We start from the raw sequence: 6,307 nt of genomic DNA on the forward strand, positions 1-6,307 counted from the left end.
GGTTGGTATATCATCTATTCCTTGGGCCTTGTTTTTTGCCAATTCCTTCAAAGAAGCTTGAACTTCTTCCTTCATCACCACAGGCTCTTGCTCATATGTTTCATGAAATTCTTCTGTGTCTGCCTATTCCTTTTGATACAGTGAGACTGTATACTCTTTCCATCTTCTTTTAATGCTGCCTAGACCATTCAATTTTCTGCCTAAAACATCTTTAAGATGTCAATATTATAAATGAATGTGAGTATAATATCCTTAAAAAGTGTTTGAGATGATTAATCAAACAACTGGAAAATATAAATTATTCTAATAATGAAAATGGAATCCATATGAATGATTAAATGACAAAGAAAAAGAATATAAATTTAGATAACTTTTTATAACCAAAACCTGTGTTTTTGTTGTTGTTACATGCCATCAAGTCTCCTGTGACTCATAGTAACCATATGTTATTAAACAAATGATGTTACAGGCTCTGAATCTTTCTTTATTCTGAGCCAGTCTCACTGACTTGACATACCTACCCCGATTACTCCAGTTATCAATCGATCTCATTGAGATCTTCCTCTCTTGCACTATCCTTCCAGTCTTCTGAATTTGATGTCTTCTTCCAAGGACTGGTTGCTCCTGACTGCATGCCTAAAATATGTGAGATGGAGCTTCACAATCCAAGACTTAAAGGGAAAACACTCATGTAAATAAAAAAAAAAGATACAAAAGTCAATATTCTAAAATAGTATTTCTGTACATCCCCACTTTACTACCTGGTTGAATTGAAATCTAGAAACTACAGAAAATATATTGAGACAATCAGTTTCTAAAAGTTTTACTTAAGAATTTGCTATAGATTTTTGCAGTGATGATTTCTTCTTTTGTTATAATATTTTATCTATTTGATTACTTTATAAAAATGAAAACATTGTGCATTTTGTGTCTCTTTCAGATCTGTTTTAAGTTATTTAACAAATCTCTCTTAACCAACAATACTAAAACTCAGTGATAAAATTTATGATATATTTAGAGGATCAGGGGAGGTTAAAAATATTAAATGTCTTGAGTATTGGGAAAACTAGGTAATAATGTGTCATGTGTTAATGAAAATATTTTTCTTATCTTGACGCAATGAAAGTCTGATAAATCAGAGTGAATTTTATATATTACATTATAAAATTAATGTTAGTGTTCGAGTAGATAGAGTTACATTTCAATCTGATATAATTAATTGACTTAGTAACTTGGGTATTGGGGTAGGTGTGCCAGAGATGGTGAGACTGGCTCAGAATAGAGCCGAGTTCAGAGCTATTGCACACAGATTTGTTAGGAGTTTTAGGTGACTTGATGCACATATATAAGATTCCAGATTGAAGTCCTGCATGATGGAATTTCTGACAGCATAGTCCTCAGGTATTTGTGCTAGTAACACAAAGACATGGCTCTTTGGTGACTCGTATCCAGCAGTAGCTTCTAGAGAGAAAGATGAACAATTTCCTCTTGTGTGATTTACAGCTTGGAAACCCAGAAGAGGGTTAACAAAGTAGCATTGCATATTTGATGGCAGTGAAAAAGAGAGAGATAACATTTTCCCTTCTGATAATTTTCAATTAGTTTTACTATGACTCTATTGTTTAAAGTGTACTGACTGTTTATTAGGTATTCGCAGAAGAGAATCAAGGGATGTTTCCACTTCACCATCACTCTGTACTAGAGATAATTAGTTTCATACAGAGAACTGGATAATGGTTATTATCAAAGACTTTGCTAATTATGTATAAGATGTTCATGATCAGCCATGAACTGGTCTAGAGAGTTAAACTACCCAGAGAAAATTAAAGACATCATAGTGGTTTATTGACTAAGTACTAAGTAGTTAACCAAAATGGTGATAGTTCCAAATTACTCAGGAATTCTATAGGAGAAAGATCTTACCTGATCTGACCTGTTCTACTTCTTTAATGATTACAGCCTAGAATACCAAAAGATATAGTACTATTCCATTACATAAGGCTACTGTGAGTGAAATGGACTCGGTGGAGCCTAACAAAAAAACAGAACATAAAATATTTTTTAGTTTCAAGTCATCATAATTATGATTGTTATTGTAGAAAGCACAGATAAAATATAGTCTCAGTATTTATTTATAAGGTTGATACACCTTTATTTGATGCTGAATTATTTAATATATGTATTACTTCCCTATTTTATTTTTGTTTAAAAATTAGATACTAACCAATGCATTGTTGTATCTTCAAATTAGAATAATATAAATGAGAAGAATATTCATTATGAACAGCTATCTAATAATTGTGATTGTATTGTGTAGCCAGCCAACCACAAAAGGATTATTGTTATTATTGTTTTAATTTACTGTAGTTCTTTCTGTTAGGTGCAATGTGAAGACTAAATGCTTTTTTATTTAATCCAGTTCACATGAAGACTTGTGTATTCCTGACTTAATTTAGTCATCTTCCCTTAATGACTATAAAGAGTCATGTTAAGCTGAAGTGCTATTAAAGTGAAGTGCTCTGGTGTTTAGAATACACCATGGGAGTGTGGGGAGTGTTAATTGCCATTAAGCAAAGACATAGAACATAACAGATGTAAATGCTCTTTTATTGTAAAGTCTGTGATTAAAAAAATGGAAAGAAATAATCCTCCAAATTTGTCTGAAATTCAATTTATAAGCCAAGTAATTTAGTTTGATTGAATTTGCAGGGAAAATATGAATTTTAAAGTGAACATAATTTTCCAAGACAGTATTAATGAATTGTTCTCTTTGGTTAATATAGATGTGTTACAGTTATTAGCCAGACAACATAAGAATGAGAAAACAAAGGTATTTATAAACAATCACCTGTAAGAAACAATTTAATATGCATAGGATACATTTTTGGCAAAAGAAACATTTATACTTAGAATATAACTGATGTTTTATACTAAACATACGATTAGTGTTATAAATATAAAATTTGGTGGCCTAGGAATAAGATATATGCTGCAATTCCAAACATACACAATTCAAATCTACCAATTGATTCAAGGGAGAAGGATGGAAAGTCTCCTCTTTTGTAAGTAACTGCCTCTGAAAATGCTCTCGAGGGTCAGCTATGGGTCAGCTCTGACTTGATGGCATACAACCAAAATAGATATATTTTTATATTTAAAATACATTTACATTGTTGTTATGAACTGTCAATTTACCTGCGACTCATAGTGATCCTATGAACAATAGTTCTGAAGCCTGTTGCCCTAGTCACCATATTAATCCATCTCATCTGGGGTCTTTTTCTCCTGCCCAGTCCTCCACCCTTCCAAGCATGATGTCATTCTCCAAGGACCAGTCCTTCCCGGCCACATACCAAAATTATGCAAGACAGAACTTCAAAATCCTAGCTTCCAAGGGGAAACTTGGCATCACCTACTCCACGACAGATCTACTTGTTTTCTTAGAAGTACATGATGTATGTTTAATACTCTTCCCCAGTACCACAACTCAAAGGCATCAATTGTTCTTCTATCATCCTTTGTCATTATCTAGCTCTCTGATGATTAACAAGTAATTGTGAGACCATGGACTAGATCAGGATCACCTTAGTCTCTAGACTGATATAGTTGTTTCTCAGTACTATATAAAGGTCCCTGATAGAATATTTATCTAATGAAATTCATCTTTTGATTTACTGACTTCTGGTATTAAGAGTGTTGACTGTGGAGCTAAGAAAGCTGTAACTATTAATAATCCCAGTCTCTTCTCCATCCATCATTATGCTGCCAATTAGCCCAGTGTTGACAATCTTTGTCTTCTTGATGTTGAGCTTCAATGCATATTAAATAGTACAGTCTTGCTGACCTTCTGCAGCAAGCGCTTCAGGTCCCCCACATTTTGAGCAAGTAAGGTTGTGTCATCTGAATAATATATGTTGTTGATGAGTTTTCCTCCAGTCCTGATGCCACATTCCTACTCATAAAGCCCAGCTTCCAGAATGATATGTTCTGCATAGAGACAGGAAGCATCCTGACACACTCCCTTCCTGATTTTGGACCGTACAGTCTTTCCTTGCTCTGTTCTGACTACTGCTTCCTGATCCAACTACAGGTTTTCCAGAAGCACAAACTGGTGTTTTGGGATTCTCATTCTGCTCTAGGTTAATCACAATTTGTTGTGATCAGCACAATCAAATGCCTTTGTATAGTCAATGAAACAAAGATGAATATCCCTCTGGCACTCTTTACTTTATGCCAAGGTCATCTGATATTGGTGATAAACTCTCTAGTGCCACATCCTCTTCTAAACACAGCTTGAATTTCTCATAGTCCTCTTTCAATGTATTGTTCCAGTCATTTCTGGAAAATCTTCAGTAGGTTTTTGCTTGTGTGTGATAGGAGTAATATAGTACAACAATTTCCACACTCTGTTGGGTAACCTTTTATTGGAATATGAATAAATAAGGATGCACTTTAGTCAGTTGGCCAGGTAGTGTCCTCTAGATTTCTTGGCACAACCTGGTAAGCATGTCCAGGACAGCTTCTGTTTGTTGACATGTGTCAATTGGTATTCCATTAAACCCGAGGGCTTTATTTTTTTGCCAAGTCTTCAGTGCAGCCTGAACTTCCTCCTTCATAACTATCACCTCTTGATCATATGTTGTTTCTTGAAATTCTTCTGTACAGGCAATTCTTTTTGGTACAGGGACTGTATACTCCTTCCATCTTCTTTTAATAATTCCTCAATCATTCAATATTCTGCTCATACCATCTTTAAGTATTGCAACTGGTGGCTTGAATTTGTTTTTTTTTTGTTTGTTTGTTTTTTGTTTTTGTTTTTTAGTTTCTTCAGCTTAAGAAATGCTAGGTGGCCAGCTCTGGTGGCCTAGTGGCAAGAAGTTGCAACGCAATCCCAGGGGTGTGCAGTTCAAATTCACCAGATGTTCTGCTGGTGAAGGAAAAGGAAGAACAATCTCCTCCTGTACCAGTCAGATCTGATTTGAAGGCACTCAGACACACACAAGAAATACCAAACAAGTTTGGCCCTTTTGAGTTTCAAACACCAGATCTCTGCACGTTTCATTATGATGTTTTTCTTTGTCTTCCCATGTTCTCTTTTGAAATCATCTATTCAACTTCTTAACTTCTTGATTTATTTCCCATCCTTTGGCTTTTTGGTGATCTAGTGCAATATTCCAAGTCTATTCTGACATCCTAGTTGGTCTTTTCTTCTTTTTCTGTCTTCTTGATGATCTTTTGCATTCTTCATGGATAATATTCTTGATATTCTCCCAGAGCTCATCTGGTCTAAATTCATTAGTGTTCAAGGCTTCAAACCTGTTTCTAAGGTCTTTGGTTTTTGGTGTTTTGTTTTTTTTCTTAAATTCAAGTATGATAGACTCAAGGTCAACTATGTATATCTAATGAAATAAATAAATTGTATTTATAATGTTTTAAATATAAATTAAATACATTTTCCTCAACTGGCCAATATTCTAAAATGTGATATAATTAGAGTTCACTCATAAGCCGTTTTAAATGTTATTATGCTGCTCTTAGTCAAAGATACAGAGATATAACATTACAAAATAATGTATTTTATTAAGTTTTGTAACAGTAACAAAAGTGCTGGCCATCTAGTTTAAGGGTAAGGAATTATACTGCCAACCCATTGGACATGATTTGAATCTCCCACCTGCTTCCTGGGAAAAAGATTGGCAATCTCCTTCCATGTGATTCAGTGCCTCTGACAATCTGGTAGAGAGTAAACAATTAGTTCATGAAGCTCAAGTACACATAACAATAACATTTTACTTAACTAGTCTCTGTAATACTCCTCTAGGTCTTATAGCCCTGGTGTACAAGTTGCCCTACCGCGGTCACTTGTGGTTGCTGTGAGGCTTAACACTGTGACACTGATGTGTCAAATGTGTTAATAGCTGGCTACCCAATGCAGACAGAGAGTGGGGTGGAGCTCCCAGATTAAAACAAGCTTGGAAGGAGGAGTGGCATCCACTTCCATAATAGCTTGCCTCCAGAAACCCTATGAACCTGGACAGAGGATGAGAGACACCCTAGCATCAAGGACTCTCCTTCATAGGGTCGCTATGAGTCACCTGTGACTCGATGGCACTTAACAACAACAACAGTTCCCATCATTATCAAAGAACATAACTTAGCTTCAGATATGTATTATATCTGGTGACAAATTATTAAAGTGATGTATATTCTATATTTTTGATGATTCATAAATTATTAAAAAGATTGCCCATGTTCTCAGCTTTTGATCTATAGTATGCTTCATTACTACAGATCAAACTTTTTTTTC

The sequence above is a fragment of the Elephantulus edwardii genome, unplaced genomic scaffold, assembly GCF_000299155.1.
Source record: "Elephantulus edwardii isolate Elephantulus edwardi_28Jun2011 unplaced genomic scaffold, EleEdw1.0 scaffold00107, whole genome shotgun sequence".
NCBI classification, from domain to species: domain Eukaryota; kingdom Metazoa; phylum Chordata; class Mammalia; order Macroscelidea; family Macroscelididae; genus Elephantulus; species Elephantulus edwardii.